This window comes from Sus scrofa, chromosome 3 (assembly GCF_054392235.1).
Source record: "Sus scrofa isolate SSC_HxYL_T2T_F1_AM1 chromosome 3, Sscrofa_HxYL_maternal_Yorkshire_Landrace_v2.0, whole genome shotgun sequence".
Lineage (NCBI taxonomy): Eukaryota > Metazoa > Chordata > Mammalia > Artiodactyla > Suidae > Sus > Sus scrofa.
This window is the reverse complement of record NC_139385.1, coordinates 69,097,838-69,121,243: the sequence shown is the minus strand read 5'-3', so window position 1 is coordinate 69,121,243 and position 23,406 is coordinate 69,097,838. Positions and strand designations below refer to the sequence as shown.

Genomic DNA, 23,406 nt, shown 5'->3' with positions numbered 1-23,406 from the left:
ATATTTCTAATGAAATGAAAAATTAGTTTCTATTTTACAATGAGTGTTTCACAGCTATAGGTCTGTGTCACGAGGCAGTTCCCTGGTGTGACTGGATTCACTTCAGAGCTGTGTCTGGACCTTAAGGAGAAAGACAGCCACCTCCTAGTGGTTAAAAGAGGAACAATGGACAGTCCCCAGACCTCCCAATAGGGAGAGGAGGCATGTGAGATGAGGCTTTTGGCTCTTTTATCAAAGAAGAAAAGAGAGAACACATTCCAATATATGCAGGTTTTATAACTATAAGAATATAAGAGCACTAGGTTTGGTCCTCAGGGTTGAGAGTAACTTATGATCAGGCTGCTTCCCATGTGGGCAGCTCTCCAAATTTCTTCTAAGAGCAGCTCTGGGGGCTCATATGTATAATCACAGGGACAATGATCCTCATGAGGTCCAGTGAGTCCAGAGGGTTTATTAACGTAGCTGAACAGAAATGATTTCCAGAAGAAAACCTTTTTGATCACATTGATGGATGATTTAAATGTTTTATACATTATTTAAGTAGCATTCATTACTAGTTCTAATTTTAAAATGCCTTATAAACTAGGACTAGAAAGATTTAGTACATAGGATTTAATAGAGCTTCTCATTCAAAAGGATTATCTGTAAGCACAGGCAGGGGAGCAATGAGAGATCTTCCTGAGACTGAAAGGGAGTAAAGAGAAGTGACAGCTGCTCTCATGAATGTCAAGATAAGGAGTGAAAATGATGAGAAAAATGAGACCATGATATCTCTTGGCTCAAAGTTGAGTCCCTCCCTACGTTCCCCACTGGCTCTTTCCCCTCTGTTGCTCCCACAGGGGATTTACATGCTGTCCCCTAGGGAGGACCTGCCCTGGCCAGTCTGACATAAAAGGGCAGCTCTAGTCTGGCTTGGACTGATCAGGGCTCATCTCTTCACAGCTGACCATGAGGTTCCCTGCTCAGCTCCTGGGGCTCCTCCTGCTCTGGGTCCCAGGTGAGGATGGAGGGGAGATGAGAAGGGGAAGGGGGGCTGTGGGGGCAGCACAGCTCTTCATGTGGATTTGCTCACATGTATGTGCACATCTCTCACCCTCCGCCAAGGTCACGAGATGTTTATCAAGGTGAGAATGAGGAAAAATCCAGAAGAAACAGGTCCCCATCCTCTATGGAAAATGGAGGCATGGACAGTGTGGGAAGGTAGATCTGAATTCTAGAGCTCTGTGTTTATGTTGTAAATCTAGGGTTCTTTTGAAATTGAATATTTTATGTATAAGTCAGAATCAAAATGATTATCTAGTATGATATAAATAACAATGGAAAACTGAAATTACAGGCAACTTTCTCTAAATATATTCTTTTCTCTCATTATTTCAGGATCCAGTGTTGGCCACCATGCTGACCCAGACTCCACTCTCCCTGTCAGTCAGCCCTGGAGAGCCGGCCTCTATCTCCTGCAGGTCCACTCAGAGCCTCCAAGGTAGTTATGGAAACAAATATTTGAGTTGGTACCAGCAGAAACCAAGACAGTCGCCACAGCTCCTGATATTTTATGCTTCCAACAAGTCTTCTGGGGTGCCAGACAGGTACAGAGGCATTGGGTCAGGGACAGATTTCCCCCTGAAAATCAGCAGGGTGGAGGCTAAGGATGCAGGAGTTTATTACTGCCAGCAACATAAAGAATCTCCTCCCACAGTGATACAGCCCTGAACACAAACCCCTCTCCTGGGCGCCCAGCTGCATACATGTGTGTGCTGTCTGGGGAGCAGAGGGGCAGAAGCTCTGAGTCTGTGTAAGAGGAAGAAATGGGAGAACCAGGGGCAGAGGGTGCAGCTGAGGACCATGGACCAGCGCTGCCTCAGCTCCTCCTCAGACACCGCATGTTAAGACCCGTCAGCTTCCCAGCCTTGGCATGATACCCCCTTAGAAACAGGCCAGTGAGAGAAATTGGCCTGGCCTATGGGACAACCAAAACTCAGCTGAATTCCCCTTTTGCAGCTCAGGTGTTCTGCCCGGACCAAGTCAGAACTTTATCGGACGCAATTTTGGAAATAATAAAGAGTAGCTTACTGTCAGGTAAAAAAATAAAAGTAGTACAATGAAAAGCAGATCTTTAATTTAGAATTTTAGGCTATAGTATTCTATTTTCCATTAAACTCTAATGCGGTGAAAATACAAAGTCTCCAATTTACCCTTTTATTTTGTATGTTTTGCCTTTTGCAACGTTTGCATTCCAAACCCTCTAAGACAATTCCTTGAAATGGATAGTCTTGCCTTTTTCAACTTAAGTAATTTTGTGGTGATTATAAATTTGGTCATCAATTGTCCTAAAAGGAAAACAATCCAACAATATATAAATGTAGTTTTCCACGTGACACGTTCATATCATGAATATAAATCTGATTCCTATATTATAGGTCTAACTATAGAAAATGGATACATAAAATAGATCCTGTTTTGCTTGCTTGCTTGCTTGCTTGCTTTGCTTTGCTTTTCTTCAGGCTGCACCTGAAGCATGTGGCATTCCCAGGTTAGGGCTCAAATCAGAGCTCTGGCTGCTGGCCTATCTCACAGCCACAGAATCACAGGATCGAGCTATGTCTGAGACCTTCAGCAGAGCTCACAGCAACAGCATCCCTAATCGACTGAGTGAGGTCAGGGATCAAATCCACATCCTCATGGATACAAATCAGTTTCATAACCCACAGAGCCACCACAGGAACTCCTGATCCCAGGTTCTAAAATGTTCTAAAAATGTATATGAAGCAATAATGGGCATGCTGGTTTCATGTTATGGCATGATAGGATCACAGTAAAATACTTTCAGGGAGATACTGTTGTAGCTCAGGGGGTTATGAACCCAACTAGTACCTATGAGGATGAGGGTTCAATCCCTGGTCTCACTGAGTGGGTTAACTATCTGGCACTGCTGCAAGCTATGGAGCTCATAGGTGAGGCATGGGTCCAGCTTTGCTGTGCCTGTGGTGGAGTTCTCTAGCCTGGGGACTTGTACATATCGCAGGTATGGTCAAAAGAAAAAAAAGAGTAAATAATTTCAGATCACTGGAATGATATAATCCTGTTTGTGATTAAGGAATTCAAAGTATGTTTTGCATAGCAAGGGCAGTTGAACTTGGATTAACTAGAAGTTCAAAAAGAAAAAGAAAAAATGGCTTATACTAAGGAGTTAGAGCAGAAAGAAGAAGTCTTCAGAGTAGGTTTCTACACATATTCACAATGGGCAAAATTTTATCTGAAATGCAAATGGCTTGTTGCTCTGATGCCCAGTGTGGAGCCTGGGGATGCGGCACATCCTCCTGTGAGCAGGATGCTCCCTGGACCCTGCGGAGAGTCACAGATCCTAATGCAAGACTCCCAAGGGGGCTCCATCCTCAGGGTGCAGGAGCAGCTGTGGGGCCCAGAGGACAAAGGGGACTCCAGCCAGGGCTCAGGAGAAATGTCTGGAGAACCTGGAGGGAGATACCTGGAGGCCTCAGTCCCAGCCTGGTACCCTTCTGTATAGACAGGGCTCAGGGCACCCCAGGACAGCCACCCTGTCCTTCCCTTCTTCTTCTGCATGCAGGGGGTTCCTCCCACACCCCCTCCAGGGAACAGCTGCCAGGGCCTCCCTGGAGCAGCCACTAGGCTCATTTTCTTTCAGCCAGGTGGTCACTGTGTGTCAGTTGTGTCCAGAGGGTTGATGTGTTTGATCGAGTCCCCTGTATCCTCACAGGCCCAGGTGGCAGGGCTCTTGGCACTGCAGGCTACAGAGAGCAGTTTGCTTTTCTGGCCCCTCTCCATCTGGCAGATTCCATGGCCCCTGGTCCCTGAGCCAGACTGGCCCTCCTGCTGGTGGAATGTGTGGGTCTCCAGAATCAGAGACGCTGTCAGCTGGCAGATCCCTTTCTTTAAGGAAAAGACACACATTCAACAGTCTGAACAGGAATGGAAATCTCAACCTGTGTGGGGGGCACACTTGAGAGCTCACTTGCCTTTGGGGGAACATTTTCCCTGGGTCCTTTGCTGCCAGCTGTTGAGTCCCTGGGAACAGAATGTGGACAACACTCCAACAATGGGACATCACCCACCTGACACGCACCAGGATGTCGACAGGCAGCCCAGGAGTTCCTGTGTCAGTTTCAGATGGTTTCCTTTATCTTCAGACAATTACGTTGCAATTTCCATCTTGTACCATTTTCTCCTCACCTTGGACACAATGCTTAGGTATTCCCTAACCCTTTCCCCAGAACTCCTAAACCTTCACCTCCTAATCATGACTTTTCAAGCCCTTGTGCAACCAGCTCTCCAAAAATCTCCAAACATCCTTGTCTCTGGTCACATCTCTGTTCAGACTAAGTTGGGACCATGGGCACTGCTCCAGCATCTGCTGACTCAGCAGTTCATTTCCGAGCCCAGCAAGAGCTGGGCTGTAGGGTGGGAGTGCTGCGTTCTTACTCGCACCAACGTATGATGCTGGGGTGCCCAGGACAAACCTGAAGTGTTCTCTCCCAAGTCACCTGCTTGAGAGCCCCTGTGATGCCAACTCTAAGCTGAGGAAGAGTTAGGGCCAGGGGGGTGACTGACGTGGGGACTGAGGTCCTTCCCACGGAGATGGAGTCTGCCTGCTGAAGTTGCTTAGTAGGCAGTCCTCAAAGACCCAGCGCTCTGCTCAGACTGACTGCCACTGAGACCCAGAAACACTAATAACTTGATGGGTATCAAGTTGACAGATTACAGTGGTCAGTTCAATCTCATAGCTGCCTATTGTCCTATGGACAAGTGTACCAGAGGTTCTTGATCTTCTGGGACATTATTTTTTAACAAAGTATAATTTAATTTATTTCTTGAGCATGGCATAGTTTTTCACTAAAAGCCTAGAAATCTATGAAGTGACTTTCTATCTGAGCTTTTCAGAGTGTACACACAGAACTCTTATCTAATCCAGCTGTAACTAGCACCATGTGCTCAGCTGATCATATGGCCCAAGTAGAGGAGCCACTCCTATTGCTCCTTAAACTTGAGGCTGAGTGCTCTCCTTCCCTGAGTCCTCACAGATGTATCCAACATTCAAAGCAGCTGACTAATGGGAAGGTATAACATACCCAGTGGTGAAATGCTTGTCTCAGCAAACTGGGAAAACTGTAGAGATACATGTAAAAGAATGAAACTAGCATGTACTCTAACACCATATAAAAGATAAACTCAAGGAGTTCCTGTCATGGCTCAGTGGTGAATGAATCCAAGGAGGAACCATGAGGTTGTGGGTTCAATCCCTGGCCTTGCTCAGTGGGTTAAGGATCCAGTGTTGCTGTGAGCTGTGGTGTAGGTCGCAGATGCAGCCTGGATCCCTCATTGCTGTGGCTCTGGCATAGGCTGGCAGCTACAGCTCTGATTCGACCCCTAATCTGGGAACCTCCATATGCCATGGGAGTGGCCCAAGAAAAAGGCAAAAACAAAACAAAACAAAAGATAAATTCAATATGGATTAAAGACCTAAATGTAAGGCTGGACACTATGATGGAAAAGAAAATGTTGAATACTTCTGATTGTTGATTGAATCCTCACTGTATACGTATGGCCACACTCATCTCACTGTATATAGTATATATGTGCTGTGCTTTGTATATTAATAAAGCTGTGTTTCACCCAGAATATAACCTGGGATGTATGTAATACTATCATTTTTTTCCATGAGTAACAATGAAAATGTCATAGTCTAGACTCTTGGGCCACAGCATCAGACATCCTGTAAGGTACTATGTCTCAAAACTGTCATTAGATGGCAGACAAAAACCACCATCTACAAAGGTCCTAGGCCTGCTCTTGGAAATATGAGCAAGTGGGAGGGATCCTGTCCTATTTCAACAGGGAGCCCCTGGGGGTTTAAGGCTCAAGTGTGGTGGGGATACTTGAAGAAGGAGCTGCAGTCGTGGTGGTGGTAGAGAAATTCTCCCTGGGTCCTGGACTCTGGGGCTGGAAGTCTGGCCTGGCCCCCTCCTCTCTGACACAGCAGTATCTACACAGCCTGTCTCTATACTTGCTGAGCAGGATCCATCTCAGGCAGCCACCTTTCCCCACCTGCTGAAGCTGACACTGTCAGCTCAAAGATTAGAGACCTGATGTCATTGGCATCCTCAGGCCCTATTATGTCACCACCACCTTGTAAAGGTCCCTTTGGGCACTCTCTTTCCCCCCATCTTAATGTCCATGCACAGTGAAATTCAACGTGTGGAAGAATCTCTGAGCCATGGGCATAGCAGGCCTTCCCCTTCTGCTCAGGATAGGAGACTCCAGTTCTGCCATGCTGTGTGTGGCGGCCTGCATGTGCTTGGTGCCTGGGCGAAGCTGTGAAAGTTTTCCTTGAGCCCACACTCTGGACTCTTCCTCTACTCAGTGTGCTAATGCTAGTTAGTGGGACGATTACTAGTCACTCTTTAATGCAGTGTCAATTGAGGTTTCTGATCATCTGATGTCAACATTTACCAAACGACTCTATAATCTTGAATTAACTTATTTTGGTGGTAGATTTGGAAGCATTTTATTTTTCATCCTAAAATTGCAAATCACAGGAAATATAAAAGAACCACTGTTTACATTAATTCAATTCTCATACCATTTTATTTTATGGATAAACTTAAAAGTTGTAGGCAACGTGTTATAGCTGTCAGCACAATTCTGGCCTGAATGTCCATTATTTCATAAAATGAACAAAAATCTTTAAATTAAATCATAAAAAACTTTAACCTAAAGTAAAAATTTAATTTTTAAAAAATCTTTGTAATGGGCTCGAGACAACATGATCTTCATCAAGCATAGGGGCAGAAGAAGGCAGTGATCAGAAAACACAGGCATAGAAACGTGCTTGCACACACCACTCATGCACACTTAGAGGAAAAGTATATATTAAAACATATGCAGTAAGGCTAATCGAGCACTTGCCTAGATAACTGCTGCTCCAAGAGTCCTCATGGACAAGGATGACACGGGGACTCCTGAGTGCAGACAGACTTTCCCACTGTGTGTGGGGACACAGCTTCTCTCCTTTGCAGCCACACCCTGAAGGGCTGGGGCTCCCTGGACTGGTGACACTGACAGCAGGGCAGCTTTCTCTCCAGCCTCATGTCCCCTCCTCCCTGGCCTCTCTGCAGCTCACAGCAACTCCAGAGGCTGTGGTCTTGTCTTCACCCTGCTTCAGAGAGAATGGCTCAGACTGGATTGGGGCTGATCTTAGTTTCTCCATATCTGACCTCCAAGTCCAGGGCCCTCCTCTGTAAAGGGAGGTAGAAGCAGTGGTGGTTGGGGTGATGACCAGCCCTGGCCTCACTGGCCACATGAATGCCTTCCTCATCTTCCTGCAGCTACACATCTGGCACTGGGCCAGGAGCGGCAATGCCCGCTTGAGGGGACACCCTCCTGTCTCCATGTGGCTCTCACACCCCAGGTCCTGCTCCCTTCCTGCCTCTGCTGGTGCCCTGTCCACACCGTGTGAGCTCCTGGCCAGGTGCCAGGCTTCTAACCTCACCTTCCTCCATGGTCCTTGCCTTCCCCTACTTCAGCCCCAGCATCCTTTCCCAAACCCCTGAGAACTGGCATCTCTTAGGAGATCTGGTGATGCAAGAAATTCCCTCCCAGGTACGAGGGAAACAAAGTCAGTTCAGGGAGATCCAGTGGGTGGTTGGTCTGAGGAGGATCAAAAATATATCTCACCCAAGTCATCAGAGAATCAGATCTGAGAGGAAAATTTGCTAGCCTTAAAAACAGCTCCAGATACACAACACAGGAAGGTAGTTAAACTCTCTGCAGTTTTTGAAATATATTATCCCTGATGTTCCTGCTCTTAGATGGAGATGGAGCAAGAAAGATGATGGGAACCTTGAATGGAGGAAAACAAATCCTCCCCTGACAGGACAGTGCACTGAGTCCATCCTGTGGTCTCCAGGGAGAAACCTGTTCTCTGCAGCACATGTGTGCAGCCTGCTCTGACCAGAGTCCCCAGGGCATAGCCGCTGTGCTGTCACTGAGACAAGCCAGCCCTGCAGCTGTGCCCAGCTCTCCCCTCCCCCTGCTGATTTGCATGTTTCCAGAGGCCAGCCCACCACCCTGGACACTTACTAAGTGTCTGGGCCCACCCTGGGTAGGTGTCAGTGGCAGTCAGGACCCAGCATGGACATGAGGGCCCCCATGCATCTCCTTGGCCTCCTGCTGCTCTGGCTCCCAGGTACGAGGGAGACCCCCTGAATGACTACCACTGCTGACACCTGCCCCTCATCCCTGCTCACTCTGGGACCCTTGAGTGTCTCTGTGTGTCTGGGGCATGGGAGCATCCCTTGAGCCACTGTGCTCAGTACCTCTGGGCTCTTCAAGGAAGTCCTCTGATAACAGGAATATGTGTTTTTTGTTTCCCCTCTCAGGTGCCAGGTGTGCCATCCAGCTGACCCAGTCTCCAGCCTCCCTGGCTGCATCTCTAGGAGACACGGTCTCCATCACTTGCCGGGCCAGTCAGAGCATTAGCAGTTATTTAGGCTGGTATCAACAACAACCAGGGAAGGCTCCTAAACTCTTGATCTATGCTGCATCCAGTTTGCAAAGTGGGGTCCCATCCCGGTTCAAGGGCAGTGGATCTGGCACCGATTTCACCCTCACCATCAGTGGCCTGCAGGCTGAAGATGTTGCAACTTATTACTGTTTGCAGCATAATAGTGCACCTCCCACAGTGTTACAGGCCATCACAAAAACCCCCAGGGTAAGCAGATGTGTGAGGCTGGGTCACCCCAGCTGCTCCTCGTGTCTCCATCACTGAGAGCCTGTTTCAGGTGCAGCCACCCTTTGGAGGTCACTGGGAGGCCCTAGTAGAAGAAACTGCGTTCTCCTTGGCTCCCTAGCTCTCTTTCCTCCTCCTCAGCCCCAGCAGCACACACATGACAGCACTTCTCCTGATTTAATTGGCTCATAATTCATTATACCTGAGGAGTTTGAGTTAAAGCATTAATCGGGGCTCATACAGCAAAGGAATGTTACATCTGTATTTTTCTTTTTTCTCTAATAGAATGAACTGAATTATACTCATTGTTGTGCAACCATCACCACAACCTAATTTTAGGACTTTTCCATGCCAAACCCTCAGGCCGCCTTCCCTCCCCACAACCTGTCCCTTTTGGGACCTGTGAGTTTTTCATAGTCTGTGAGTCTGTTTCTGTTCTGCAAATAAGTTCATCTGTATCCTTTTTTTAAAGATTCTACATATGAGTTTTCTACATTTTTCAAGTAGAGATTATTTTAATAGAGGAATGTTTATTTTTATCTACAACTTTTCAAAGGCATGCCATTATGAGTGTCAGGAAACAGACATTATAAATTGTGTACACGTGTTTGGAAGAGGGTTCAGGTGCTTCCCCAGAAGCCAGAGCCCATCATCCTCTGAAGGTTCAGGCTGTCTCAACACAGGGTAACAGACGTGTCTAGAAATCCTGGCCATGTGGTCCTGATGCTCTCAGCTGCCTGCATCACTTCATCAGGTGACTCTCCAGTCCCACCTCTGTCCCCACGTCTGCCTGCAGGTGCTGAGGGACAGCATTGGAGCTTTCTCTCTGACTCCTAATCTCAGAGAGGGCCTCATGGAGCAAATCTACAGGAAACCATGGAGGGAGAGGGCTGGGGGGAATCTGTTTCCAGAAGTGATGGGGAGGATGGGGACTTGGCAGCTCACAGCCCAGCAGGTCACTACTTCCCTTCTCTCAAATTGTGCTAGTTTGTGGACAGTCCCAGAATGGACTTGAATGTGCTTCCAAGGCTCATCATCAAGTCTGAGACGGCAGTGGGAAACTTCATTCAGCCACAGCGTACACAGAAAAATGAGAAGAAAAATATACTTAATTCTACTACAAAATATATATAAGCACAGTCAATATAGCATTCTCTTTTCTATGAAATAAACTCCATGTAATACAAACATAATGTGCAGGCTCCAGAGGCCAACAACTGTCTTTATATCTCTGGAAGCTTGTTAGAAATGCCAACTAGCGACTCCTTCTTATACCACAATGATAGTGTGCATTTTAAGAAGATGACACCCCTGTCTCTCTAGATGAGATTTAAGAAATTATGTGTTAGGCCATCTTTTCTTCAGCTAAAGGGGTCCGTTTTTTTCTCCTGAAGCCATTTAACAATTTGATGAAAGCCACTAGTTGGAAACATAACATTTTTGTTTGTTTGTTTCCTTTTGTTTTTGGATTCTGCATTTATTTTTTAATACTTATTCCCCCAATACAATTTTTTTTCTACTGTACAGCATGGTGACCCAGTTACACATACATGTACATATACTATTTTCACACATTATCATCCTCCATCATTAGTGACTAGATATAGTTCCCAGTGCTACACAGCAGGATCTCATTGCTAATCTATTCCAAAGGCAATAGTTTGTATGTATTAACCCCAAGCTCCCCAACCACCCCACTCCCTCCCCCCCACAGGTTTTATTTAAAAATCAACATAAATTTATATGTAATGACATTTTTAGGATATGAACCCCACAAAAGTAATTATCTCAATGGCATGAGCAAATATCTTAAAACTTCTATGGACTAGGTTGCAGAAACTTGAAGAATCACCAAGGTGAAGAATAAATCAAAATTGTGTGCACCTGTGATGGAGATGACTGGACTGGACTCTCCTGTGCAGCTTGGAGGGGGGTTTCATTCACTCCTGAACTTGCCATAAGGACATGGTACCCTGAGTGCTCAGTGCCCTTCAGCCCTGGTCCCAGATGAGACTCTACCAGTGGACTCTATCAGTCATGTGCAGCAGGACCACCCAGAGCACAGCCTGGATCCGTCAAACACTCGTTAACACAAGCATCTCTGAATATGAAGTGAATCCTTAATGTCACGATCCTGTGAGGTTTGAGTGTTGGAGCTCCAAACTCTGCTGCCCAATTCAGTATTGTACACAAGCATGCAGAGAGATGCATCTTATTAAAACTGAATATTAAGCAACTGGTTTATAAAGATATTAGGAATAAATCAATAAAATCATACATGGGTGAAAAATAGTAAAAAAAAATCATTAAAAATTATGGAAGCTAGTCTTAAAAAGAGGCATGTAATCTGATAATGAAAGTATAAGAAACTAAAACTCTTGAAGAGAACATAGAAGGAAACATTGAAATGTGTGCCGTCACCTTGGAGGCAGCATAGGTGTCATCTGTAAGGAAGTGAATATTTCCCTTCATCACAAGGACATTTTATCTTTGTTACAGGAAAATCCCCCCTGCCACCCCAGCCCCTGTCTATTTCCCCTCTGCTTCCTCCCCCATCCCCAGGGATTTGCATGCTGTCCCCTAGGAAGTACCTGCTCTGGCCAGACTGACATAAAAGGGCAGCTCTAGTCTGGCTTGGACTGATCATGGCTCCTCTGTTTTCAGCTGAACATGGGGTTCCCTGCTCAGCTCCTGGGGCTCCTGCTGCTCTGGGTCCCAGGTGAGGACAGAGGGGAGATCAGAATGGGAAGGGGGGCTGGGGGGCAGCACTGCTTTTCATGTGAATTTGCCCACATGTATGTGAACATCTCTCACCCTCTACCAAGGGCAATAGATATTTAACAAAGTGATTAGGAGGAAAAATCCAGAAGAAACAGATAAACATCCTTTAAAAAAAATGGAGGCATAGATAGTGTGGGCAGGCGTACATGTGCTTTAGAGTTCTCTCTCTCTCTCTCTCTCTCTCTCTCTCTCTCTCTCTCTCTCTCTCTCTCTCTCTCTTTTGTCTTTTTGCCATTTCTTGGGACGCTCTCATGGCATATGGAAGTTCCCAGGCTTGGGGTTCAATCGGACCTGCAGCTCCTGGCCTAGGCCAGAGCAACAGCAACACAGGATCCGAGCCACATCTGCAACCTACACCACAGCTCACGGCAATGCTGGATCCTTAACCCACTGAGCAAGTCCAGGGATCAAACCTGCAGCCTCATCATTCCTATTCGGATTTGTTAACCACTGCGCCATGATGGGAACTCCTGGATATCTCCTTTTATGTTGTAAATCTTGGGGTTTTCTAAAATTGAATATTTTGGATACAATTCACAATCAAAAAGTAATCTAGGCATTCCCATCATGGCTCAGTGGTTAATGAATCCGACTAGGAACCATGAGGTTGTGGGTTCAATCCTTGGTCTTCCGCAATGGGTTAAGGATCCAGTGTTGCCCCTGAGCACTGCTGTATGTCACAGACATGGCTTGGATCCTGCATTGCTGTGGCTCTGGCATAGGCTGGCAGGTTCAGCTCTGATTAGACCCCTAGCCTGGGAACCTCCATATGCCATGGGATTGGCCCTAGAAAAGGCAAAAGGACAAATTAAAAAAAATAATCTAGCATGAAGAAAATAATGCATAGAAAATTGTGAAAATTACTCATGATATTTGCTCAAAATGCTTTTCTTTTCTCTCATTATTTCAGGATCTAGTGGAGCCATTGTGCTGACCCAGACTCCACTCCCCTGTCAGTCAGCACTGGAGACCTGGCCTCCATCTCCTGCAGGTCCAGTCAGAGAATCCAAGGTAGTTATGGAAACACTGATTTGAGTTGGTACCTGCAGAAACCAGGCCAGTCTCCAAGACTCCTGATCTATTTGGCTTCCACTCGGCCTCTGGTGTCCCAGACAAGTTCACTGGCAGTGGGTCAGGGACAGACGTCACCCTGAAAATCAGAAGGGAAGATTCTGGTGTTTATTACTGCCAGCAAAGTATACAATATCCCCCCACAGTGATACAACCCCTCTTCTGGGGGCTGTGCTGCACACATGTGTGTGTTATCTGGGGAGCAAAGGGTCATCTGCTCTGAGTCTGTGTAAGAGGAAGAAGTGGGAAAACATGGGGCAGAGGGTGCAGCTGAGGACTGTGGACCAGCAGAGCCTCAGCTCCTCATCAGATACCAGATGTTAAGGCCCTGAGAGCTGCATGGCCTTGGCATGATGCCCCCTTAGAAACAGGTCAGTGAGGGAGATGGGATTAAGATGGTGGAATAGAAGGACTGGAGCTCAACTTCTGTCCTAGAAACAACAAAATTCACAACTAAAGACTGAGCACTCTTCCCCCAAATGGACCAGAAACCTTAAAAAAGATACCCTACTCCAGAAGAAAATGAGGAGGCCACATCAAGAGGTAGGAGGGGCGATTTCATGATATAAAAAACCCTATACCTCCTGGGTGGGAAACTCCACAGACTGGAAACTAACTGGTTCACAGAGACTCACCTAACAACTGTGAGAGTTCTGAGCCCCACATCAAACTCTCACGTGTGGGGATTTGGCACTGGGAGAAAGAGCCACTGGAGCATCTGGCATTGAAGGCCAGTGGGGCTTGTGCACAGGAGCTCCATGGGACTGGGGGAAACAGAGACCCCATACTTAAAAGGTGCACACAGATTTTCATGTGCACTGTGTTCCAGGGAAAAGCAAAGTTTTTATGGGAATCTAGGTCAAACCTGACCACAGTACTTGGAGGAAATCCTGGGAAAACAGGGGTGGATGTGGCTTGTTGTGAGGGAAGGACATTGAAAGAAAAGCTCTTGGGAATATTCAGCAGCAGTGCCTTCCTCTGGAGGTGACCATTTTGGGGAAATCTGGCCCCACTGGTCAGTCAGCTGCTGAGAAGCCCCAGGGCAAACAACAACCCAGGAGGGATCACAGCCCCGCCCCTCAGTAAACAGGCTACCTAAAGACCCCTCAGGCACACAGCTACCTCTAATCCCATCCAGAGGCTAAACCCCAACCACCAGAGGGATTAGAATTGGCTCCACCTACCAGGGGGCAGGCATCAGCCCCTCCCATTAGGAAGCCTATAGCAAGCCTCCATACTGACTTCAGCCACAAGGGGGGCAGACATCAGAAGTAAGAGAGGCTACAACTCTATTATCTGTAAGACGGTCACCACACCAAAAACCTATAAAAATGAAAAGACATAGACCTAGAACTCAGATGAGGGAGAAAGAAAAAAACCCCAGAAAAACAGCTGAGTGAGGAGGAGATTCTTAGCTTCCAGGAAAAAGATTTTAGACTGTTGATGCTGAAGATGATGCAAGACATTCGAAATAAACTGGAGGCAAAGATGGATAACATACAGGAAACCCTGACCAAAGAGATACAAGATGTAAAAGTTAAACAAGAAGAGATGCAAAATACAATAACGAAAATAAAAAATTCACTAGAAACAGCTAACAGCAGAATGCAGGAGGCAGAAGAACAAATAACCGAGGTAGAGGACAGATTAGTGGAAATTACGGATGCAGAACAGAAAAGAGAAAAAAGATTGAAAACAAATGAAGAGAGTCTCCGAGAACTCTGGGACAACATTAAATGCACCAACATCCATATTATAGGGGTGCCAGAAGGAGAAGAGAAAGAGAAGGGGACAGAAAAAGTATTCCAAGAGATAATAGCCGAAAACTTCCCTAACATGGGGAAGGAATCACTCACTCAAATCCAGGAAGCACAACGAGTACCATACAAAATAAACCCAAGGAGGAACACCCCGAGACACATATTCATCAAACTGACCAAAATTAAAGACAAAGAGAAAATCCTGAAAGCAGCTAGGGAAAAGAAACAAATAACATGCAAGGGAACCCCGATAAGGCTATCGGCAGATTTTTCAACAGAACCTCTGCAGGCCAGAAGGGAGTGGCATGATATACTTAACATGATGAAAGGAAAAAACCTCCAATCAAGATTCCTCTACCCAGCAAGGCTCTCATTCAGATTTGAAGGAGAAATCAAAACCTTCACAGATGAACAAAAGCTGAGAGAATTCAGCAACACTAAACCAGCCTTACAACAAATACTAAAGGAACTTCTATAGGCAGAAGAGAACAAGAGAAGAAGGAAAGGGAAAAGAGCAGCAAAAACAAACCCAAAGTAATAAATAAAATGGCAATAAGAACATACATATCAATAATTACCTTAAATGTGAATGGACTAAACGCCCCAACCAAAAGACATAGATTTGCTGAGTGGATACCAAAACAAGACCCATATATATGCTGTCTTCCATAGATCCACTTCACTTCTAGGGACACGTACAAATTGAAAGTGAGAGGATGGAAGAAGACATTTCATGCAAACGGGGATCAAAAGAAAGCTGGCATAGCAATACTCATATCAGACAAAATAGACTTTAAAATGAAGAATATTTTCAGGGGCAAAGAAGGACATTACATAATGATCACAGGATCAATCCTAGAAGATGATATAACAATTTTAAATATCTTCACACCCAACACAAGTTCACCACAATATATAAGGCAAATGCTAACAACCTTAAAAGGACAAATTGACAATAACACACTAATAGTGGGGGACTTTAACAGCCCACTTACAGCAATGGACAAATCAACCAGACAGAAAATCAATAAGGAAACACAGGCACTGAATGAAGCATTAAACCAGATGGACTTAATAGATATTTATAGGACATTCCATCCAAAAGGAACGGAATACACATTCTTCTCAAGTGCACATGGAACATTCTCTAAGATGGATCATATCCTGGGCTACAAATCCAACCTCGGTAACTTTAAGAAAATTGAAATCATATCAAGCATCTTTTTCCGACCACAACGCTATACGACTGGAAATGAACAAGAAAAAAAAAAAAAGGAAAAAAACACAAACACGTGGAGACTCAACAACATGCTACTAAACAACCAATGCATCACTGAAGAAATCAAAGAGGAAATTAAAAAATACCTAGCAGGAAATGACAACGAAGATATGACACTCCAAAACCTATGGGATGCAGCAAAAGCCGTTCTAAGAGGAAAGTTTATAGCAATACAAGCCCACCTCAGGAAACAAGAAAAAGCTCAAATAAATGAGCTAACTTTACATCAAAAGCAGCTCGAGAGAGAACAGACAAGACCGAAAGTTAGTAGAAGGAAAGAAATCATAAAGATCAGAGCAGAAATCAATGAACTAGAAACAAAGAAAACCATAGAAAAGATCAATGAAACGAAAAGCTGGTTCTTCGAAAAGATCAACAAAAGTGATAAACCCCTAGCCAGTCTTATCAAGCAAAAAAGAGAGATGAGTCAAATCAATAAAAGTGGAAATGAAAAAGGGGAAGTAACAACAGACACCACAGAAATACAAAGGATCATAAGAGACTACCATATGCAACTATATGCCAATAAAATGGAAAACCTAGAAGAAATGGACAAATTCTTAGAAAAGTACAATCTTCCAAGACTCAACGAAGATGAAATAGAAAAGATGAATGGACCCATCACAAGAACTGAAATGGAAACTGGGATTTAAAAACTTCCAACACACAAAAGTCCAGGACCAGATGGCTTCACAGGAGAATTCTATCAAACATTTAGAGAAGAGTTAACATCTCTCCTTCTGAAACTATTTCAAAAAATTGCAGAGGAAGGGATACGCCCAAACTCATTCTATGAGGCCACCATCATCCTGGTACCAATACCAGACAAAGATTCCACAAAAAAAGAAAACTACAGGCCAATTTCACTGATGAACATCGATGCAAAAATCCTCAACAAAATACTAGCCAACCACATCCAACAATACATTTCAAGGATTGTACATCAGGATCAAGTGGGATTTATCCCAGGGATGCAAGGGTCCTTCAATATCTGCAAATCCATCAGTGTGATACACCACATTAACAAACTGAAGAATAAAAGCCATATGATCCTCTCCATAGACGTGCAAAAAGCCTTTGACAAAATCCAACACCCACTTCTGATAAAAACCCTGCAGAAAGTGGGCATAGAGGGAACCTACCTCAACATGATAAAGGCCATATACGACAAACCCACAGCGAACGTCATTCTCAATGGTGAAAAGCTGAAAGAATTCCTGCTGAGATCAGGAACAAGACAAGGATGTCTGCTCTCTCCACTACTCTTCAACATAGTTCTGGAAGTCCTAGCCACAGCAATCAGAGAAGTAAAAGAAATCAAAGGAATCCAAATTGGAAAGGAAGAAGTCAAACTATCCCTATTTGCAGATGACGTGATACTATACCTAGAGAATCCTAAAGACTCTACCAGAAAACTGTTAGAGCTCATCCATGAATTTGGCAAAGTTGCAGGATACAGAATCAATACACAGAAATTGATAGATGTTTCTATATACTAAAAATGAAAAAGCAGAAAAGGGAATTAGGGAAGCAATCACATTTACCATTGCATCCAATAGAATAAAATACCTAGGAGTAAACCTACCTAAAGAAACAAAAGACCTGTACTCTGAAAACTACAAGCCCCTGATGAAAGACATCAAAGATGACACAAATAGATGGAAAGATATACCATGCCCGTGGATTGGAAGAGTTAATATTATCAAAATGACTATACTACCCAAGACAATCTACAGATTCAATGCCATCCCTATCAAATTACCAAGGACATTTGTCACAGAACTCGAACAAAATATTTTAAAGTTTGTTTGGAAGCACAAAAGACCCAGAATAGCCAAAGACATCCTGAAAAAGAAAAATGGAGCCTGAGGAATCAGGCTCTCGGACTTCAGACTCTACTACAAAGCAACAGTCATCAAAACTGCATGGTACTGGCACAAAGGCAGACATATAGATCAGTGGAACAGGACAGACAGCCCAGAAATAAACCCATGCACTTACAGCCAACTCATCTATGACAAAGGAGGCAAGACTATACAACAGAGAAAGGACAGCTTGTTCAATAAGTGATGCTGGGAAAACTGGACAGCCACATGGAAAAGAATGAAATTAGAACACTCCCTAACACCATACACAAAAATAAGCTCCAAATCGATGAATGACCTAGATATAAGACCAGACACTATAAAACTCCTAGAGGAAAACTTTGGCCACACACTCTGGGACATAAATGACAGCAACATCTTCTCAGATCCACCTATCAGAGTATTGACAATAAAAAGAAAAATAAACAAATGGGACCTACTCAAACTTCAAAGTTTCTGCACAGCAAAGGGAACCCTCAACAACACAAAAAGACAGCCCACAGAATGGGAGAAAATCTTTGCCAGTGAATCGACTGACAAGGAATTCATCTCCAACATTTATAAACAACTTCTGCAGCTCCATACCAAAAAAACAAACAAGCCCATCAAAAAGTGGGAAGAAGATCTAAACAGACAATTCTCCAATGAAGACATACAGATGGCCAAAACACACATGAAAAGATGCTCAACATCACTCATGATTAGAGATATGCACATCGAAACCACTCTGAGGTACCACCTTACATCAGCCAGAACGGCCATCATCTAAAAGTCTACAAAAAATAAGTGCTGGAGAGTCCGTGGAGAAAGGAACCCTAGTACACTGTTGGTGGGATTGTAAATTGACGCAACCACTATGGAAAACAGGATGGAGATTCCTCAGAAAACTAAACATAGAACTACCTTTTGATCCAGCAATCCCACTCCTGGGCATCTATCCAGAGAAAACCATGACTCGCAAAGACACATGTACTCCCATGTTCATTGCAGCACTATTTGCAATAGCCAAGACATGGAAACAACCTCAATTTCCATCGACAGAGGAGTGGATCCAGAAGATGTGGTACATATACACAATGGAAGATTACTCAGCCATTAAAAGGATCAAAATACCAGCATTTTTAGCAACATGGATGGACCTAGAATGTATCATGCTAAGTGAAGTCAGCCATACAATGAGACACCAACATCCAATGCTTTCACTGACATGTGGAATCTGAAAAAAGGACAGACTGAACGTCGTTGTAGAACAGATGCTGACTCACAGACATTGAAAAACTTATGGTCTCTGGAGGAGACAGTTTGGGGGGTTGGGGGATGTGCTTGGGCTGTGGGATGGAAATCCTGTGAAATCAGATTGTTATGATCATTATACAACTACAGATATGATAAATTCATTTGAGTAATAATAATTAAAAAAAAGATGGAGTCCCAACTATACATTCGTGATGATTTCCAAGCTAAATGATGTGTATCGGTATATTTCAATGGAGTAGCTTGGAAGTATTTTGTGCTCTTGAACTTCATATTTTAAAGATTTCATTAGAGTTAGCTAACATTGCCTTATGTTTTATGTTGGCTTGCAAAAGACTTATTGCTATCCAGATGTATTCCTTTAGCAGATAGTTAGGTAAGCGTTCTCAAAACTCATATTTCTAAGCCTGGAATTTAACATAGAACCATACGTAATAAAGATGTGTAAAAAAAAAAAGACAACACAACACTCTTTATTCAGTAATATTATCAGGCATTATACTAGAGTTCCTAAACCCTTGGTAAATCTTCAAACTGAACAGAGAAAAGTGTTTTTTACTTTATGTAATGAGACCTTCTGGTACAGTAATTTTGTTTGGTTCCAAAGGAGTTCAGATTTTTCTATCCAAAAATCAAGACCAATACAGGCAAATAATATTTGAGTATGAAATGTTGTCTATAGAATTTAGCAATATTGACATAGCAAAATTATTTAGGTCCTGGAAAAACAGCCCTGCCTATGACTCATCTTAATTTCTTGATGATTCCTCAGTACTCCATAGAGCTTTGACTTGTAACAAAAAGTCATTCTATGTTTTCATGGACTTTATGTAAAGTTGTAAACTAGTATTAGTTAAAATTTAAATCCTACCTACAAAACAGAAACTGATCACAGACAGGGAAAGCAGACTTGTGGTTGCCAGGGGAGAGTGGGGGAGGAAGTAGGATGGATGAGGAGTTTGGGGTTGGTAGGTGCAAACTATTACATTTGTAATGGATAAGCAATGGGGTATTACCTCACAGCACAGGGAACTTTGTCCAATCTCTTGGGGCAGAACACAATGGAAGATGGTATGAAGAAAAGAATATATATGTATGACTGGGTCACTATGCTATACGGTGGAAATTAACACAACAGTGTAAAGCAACAATACTCTAATAAAAAAAAAATAAAAATTAGGATGAAAAAAAAAGAAACAGGCCAATGAGAGAAGATGGCCTGTGGGACAACCAAACCTCAGATGAATTCCTTTTGTTCAGGCTTCGTTTTCTGCCTGAGCCAATCAGAGCTTTTATCTTGGTGAATATTGATAACCATATATAAGAGCATAAAAGCAAGTTTAAAAATGGCACTACTAGAAAATGGTCTTTTTAGCTGCAATCTCAGCCCTGTATGATTCTATTTTCCAATGTAATCTCAAGGCGCTTTCATGCGATGGAAATATCACATCTATTTTACCCTTCTATTTCTTGTGGATTTTATATGTTGATTTTCCAAACCTTCAGACATTCTCCCTTGCTCTGGATTTTCTTGTCTCTTTTCAACTTAAATAATTTTGTGGAGATTGCAATCTTGATGGTATATTGTCATAAAACAGAAAAAATATCAAACAAAGTGCTTTTCACATGACTCATTTCATGAATACAAATCTCACTCAAAGTTTCTAGGTATAGATATAATTAAATGAATAATTGAAATAGGTCTCATTTTTTAAAGGCTATAAATATATATCTGAATATATAAGTGTCCTGCTCCTTTCAAGTCATGGCACTGTCCCTGAGCTATGTCAACAGCCCACTAGGGGGCAGTCAAGGCCAATTCTTACCTCACATGTCTATCCTCTTGCAAGTTTTGGTCCCTCTGGTCCAAAGTCTTTCTTTATCTGCCTACCACTGTGAGGATTAGAACGCCTCTTCTCTCTCTTCACTCTTTCTCTGAACAAATATTTACATCCGGACAAATTCTATAGCATGTTTTTTTAATTCTGTCCTTTTTTAAAAATACATATTCTTAGGACAGTTCAACTCCAGTTATAACCAACACTACGGGCTTATGTTGCAATGAAGACCAATGATTTTTACTGACTTTTTCTTTAAGTATTACCACTAGGCCCCAAAACAATAGGTGTTTATGTGTCTGGTTAGTAGGATTGGCTGCATTCCTGTGACCAGGAATTCTTTGCTTTCATGTTTCCATAGAATCCAAGAATTCTCCTGTTGCTATTATCTTAAATAAATCATTTTGATGCAATAAGTTTACACAGAATGGTAGATTAATAGACATTCTCATAGTGGGTTTTACATTTCACATGAGGCTGTCAGGGCCCAGAGTTAGGGATTCCATCTCTTGATGGAGGAGCTTCCTAGCTGCCCAGGATAAGAATATGGGATTTAAGAGTTCCACATGGAAATTTCTAAGAATTTATGATGTCCTGTAGTTCTCAGTAAACTTTATAAGACCTCCATGCCTCCTTTCAGGAATACACATTGCATCTCATTTTATTTTATTTCATTTTTTTAAAGAATATTTTATCCTTTTTCTCAATGTGGCCTAGCAGTTGCTTTAGAAGAGTCCACATACACATTTCTGGAAGCACTGAAAGGTGAGGGCAGGTAATGCTTCAAAGAGGATTGAAACTCTGGCTTATGCTTGGCTTCTGGTCAAAAGTGACTGAGTGGATGAGAAGTCACTTCTGCGAGGTCAGTGGGTCCCTGAGGCAGAACATCACTGACGTCACTACTGAGGTGGTTAATAGATTTGTAAAATAGCATGATGAGTGAGCACTTAAAAACCCACTCATCTCTGTGTCTTTCCTGATATGATCTTTCCACGTGTGTTAAACAGGAGATGAACAGGCATTATGTGCTTTAACACATCAGTTAAGAGTTCCCTAATGGTGCCAGGGGTTAAGGATCCGGGATTGTCACTGCAGTGGCTTGGGTCCGATCCCAAGCCTGGATCTTCCATATGCTATGGGCTCAACAGAAAAAAAAAATCATTTTAAGTGCTTTAATGTAATGGTTTTTTTTTTTTATTCTGGAGTGTCTGCAGTGTCCCATTTTCACAATCAAAAGAATAGCTAGGAATTCCCTTTGTGGCACAGTGGTTAGCAAATCTGACTAGGACCAATGAGGTTGTGGTTCGGTCCCTGCCCTTGCTCAGTGGGTTGACGATCTGGCATTGCTGTGAGCTGTGGTGTAGGTTGCAGACGTGGCTCGGATCCCAAGTTGCTGTGACTCTGGCATGGCCAGTGGATACAGCTCCGATTGGACCCCTAGCCTGGGAACCTCCATTTGCTGCGGGAGCAGCCCAAGAAATAGCAAAAAAAAAAAAAAAAAAAAAAAAAAAAGAATAACTAAATTCCTGAATTCACTGACTATGAAAGGGAAAAACTAAACTTGAGAATTCTCAGCTGAGAGGCCCCATTTGGCTTTATGTGCATGACTTTATCCATGATGTTCTGAGAAAATCCTGTCTTGCTGACCCCGGGGCAACATACAAATCCTCCTCCACAGGCAGGGTCTGCCCTGTGGGTCCCAGAACCTCCCTGTGCCTTCACTCCCCATGTCTCAAGTGACCTGACATACTTACAAGGTCACACAGAACCTCACATGTGCACAGGGGAAAAGATTGCTAAGCAGCCTGAACAGCCATGGCTTTGAAGGAGACTTTATTTCATGTGCAAATACTGGGTTTTAAGGGTGAGCTCAGAGTGAAGCTCTTGGAGCAGGCGAAGAACCTACAGAGCAGAGAAAGCTCAGGCAGATGATACAATGCAATGACCATCTTCCTTGGCGCAATGACTCCACGGGGAGCAGGATTCAGCACATCATTTAATGTTTCTAGACAAAAAGCCTTCATCACAAACACGTGATTTCCCACTTATCCTATTGATCATTTTTTATGTCTAAGGAATTTTTAAATTTGTTCCAAGAGAAAAGAAATAACAATGAGTCAAACATGAAATACAGATGCCTGTTAGGCAGATGGAGAGGAAGTTCTTGAGGATCCAGAAGAGTCATGTGTGGAAACATTTGTTTCTCCATGTTTTGAAATAACTGATAGAGTCAGAGGTCAAAGCATTCGCAGAGCCTTCCCTGGGCTTTCCATAACCCAACGTCCCTTTAAGCCATGGACTTGATCCTCTGGTGAGTGACAGTGTGCTGTTAGTTTTGACAGGCAGCCAGCTCCAATCCCAGGTGCTCAGGGCTCAGGATCTGGTCCAGCCCACCTGCCCCTGGGGCCCCCTCTGCTGGGAGCCTGATCTCAACACAAGGAACCTCCATCTGGATCCAGACGGGGAACAGTTCTTGCTGTCTCTCATCTTGATTGAAACAGCCCAGGTGGGAACTCTGTGGGGTAACAAAGTCTACAAAACACGGTTCCCAGAGTGTGTCACAGTCTCCATCCTACAGAAAAATGCCAGCATGAACATAAACTCAAACATGAACAAGACAGTCTTGCCAAGCCATGAGTGTCCTGCACTGGCTGGAATGTTCAGGAAAGCAGCCCTGCATCTGGTTGTAGAAACACAGACATTGCCTGGTAACTTCAAAGCAAGAAACAACACCCAGAATCATTTGGCTAGCACCATAAACAAAGCCAAAAAAGCAAACACTTCCAGAAATAGATAC

The 23,406-nt window shown here is 43.7% G+C and overlaps 2 long non-coding RNA genes across 4 annotated transcripts; both read left to right on the top strand.

The window, feature by feature from the left end:
- The first annotated feature begins 880 nt into the window (after positions 1 to 880).
- On the top strand, positions 881 to 5,673 carry LOC110258697 (uncharacterized). 3 transcript variants are annotated; one of them, XR_002341223.2, is made up of 2 exons: positions 881 to 997; positions 1,378 to 5,673. It is a non-coding gene; the product is annotated as an uncharacterized LOC110258697 (long non-coding RNA). The 3 variants fall into 3 exon arrangements; XR_014841501.1 differs by having other exon boundaries at positions 881 to 1,058; XR_014841500.1 differs by having other exon boundaries at positions 924 to 1,124.
- Positions 5,674 to 8,099: 2,426 nt separating this feature from the next.
- On the top strand, positions 8,100 to 8,540 carry LOC110258689 (uncharacterized). The gene is made up of 2 exons (XR_014841497.1): positions 8,100 to 8,218; positions 8,412 to 8,540. It is a non-coding gene; the product is annotated as an uncharacterized LOC110258689 (long non-coding RNA).
- Positions 8,541 to 23,406: the final 14,866 nt, after the last annotated feature.